Source organism: Laccaria bicolor, genomic scaffold (genome assembly GCF_000143565.1).
Source record: "Laccaria bicolor S238N-H82 LACBIscaffold_40 genomic scaffold, whole genome shotgun sequence".
In the NCBI taxonomy this organism is placed as follows: domain Eukaryota; kingdom Fungi; phylum Basidiomycota; class Agaricomycetes; order Agaricales; family Hydnangiaceae; genus Laccaria; species Laccaria bicolor.
Window position 1 is genome coordinate 366,637 of NW_001889911.1, and position 1,679 is coordinate 368,315.

Below are 1,679 nucleotides of genomic sequence, written 5' to 3' on the forward strand. Positions count from 1 at the left end.
GAATCGAGCTTCTCTATCATTCAAAGTTATAGAACCGAACCTGGCATACTGCCTAAGCCCAGTCGTATGGCTATCCTGATATATGTAGAACCCAACCGCTTTCCAAGAGGTGTCTACAGCTAGTACCACTGGGTTAGGATTATTTTCGTAATCCAACGGCACGAGCACTTTACTTTCGCGAAGTGAGGATTTCAATTTGTCCATAGACTTTTCTTGTGCCGGTCCCCATACAAACAGAGCTCCCTTTTTGCATAAATCGTTGAGAGGTTCTGCTTTCTTTGCAAAATTCTCAATAAACATTCTGCAGACCCCTACAGTTCCTAGAAAAGCCCTGACATCATGTAGGTCTTTACAAGGTCCCCAAAGATCTATAACTTTCATTCTTTCAGTTTCCGGTTTTCTGCCTTCATAAGTGCATAGGTGGCCTACTACTGTTATTTCAGCCGCACAAATTACCGACTTAAATCCCGAAAAGGTTCCTCCAGCATATTTCATCCTATGAACTACCCTGTTAGCATTTTCGAAGTGTTCCATTATGAACCTTCTTACACCGCTATTTTCAGGTATAGTCTCATATTTTCCATCTGGTAACTCATACCTTGTTGCAGGCCCTCTGACAGGCACATCATCAATATATGGTACAGTTACTTCAGGAATTTCTTCTTGTAAAATATACGTAACATCATCATGGAAAATTGGAACGGAATTTGTCCAACCCATGGGTAGAGTGACAAGCCTTAAAGCTCCAAAAGGTGTTTGAAATGTAGTCAGATCCCTGGAAGTTTCTGCCAAGAGCCTTTCATCATATCCTACGTATAAATCAAACATTCCTCCGCAAGCACGACCAGCGAAATGCGTAGCAAGTGCATCGGTTGCCGATGGTAACCCTGAATGCGCTATAGTCACTGCATTTAAAGGTTCCAGGCTATGTACAAGCCTCAAACTTTTTCCATCTTTCTTTAATACACAAAACCATCTTGACCTATAAGAAGAATTTGAGGGTTCATATACCCCAGCATCCAATTTGGTTTTAATAATTCTGCACACTTCTTGATAAAGTCCAGGAGGTATTGGAATATTTTTCAAAACCCACGGCGTATGTGGAATTATTGGAATGTCTACGGGTGGGAAGTATTCTGTTTTGAAGCTCCCCCTCTCACTATCATCCCAAGCAAAGGCTTCGTTGTTTTCCATCATAAAATGATGTAGTAGTTTGCGCTCCTCTGGCCACAAGAAATCGCCGTCATGAACTTTGTCAAATTGCTCTCTTCGCTCTTCAGTATAGCGTCCCGTGGGTGTGAATTTTGGTGGGTTTCTATTCAGCTTTGGCAAGGTGTCCATTGGATCGCCTTTTATATCCCGAATAATTCGAAATTTATCTGGTAGGTCCTGAAAGACGGGTCGGATTTTCTGTGCGACTGGTTTATACTTTTTAGTTACCAGTACCTCCCTTGTCGCAGGATGTTCACCCTCCACTTCGCTCGGTTGCGCTTTACCGTCATGGTTATATATCGTATTCATCATGGTTTCCACTGTAGACGCGGTGCCCGATTCTTGACTTTGCTTAGAATAATATTTTTCTAAGTAGTTTACCAGAACCGTACTAGCCGCCTTGTCTGTCATCTTTTCTTGTTCATGTTTTAAGTATTTTGTAAGATACAAATTCCTAGTCTCTCTTC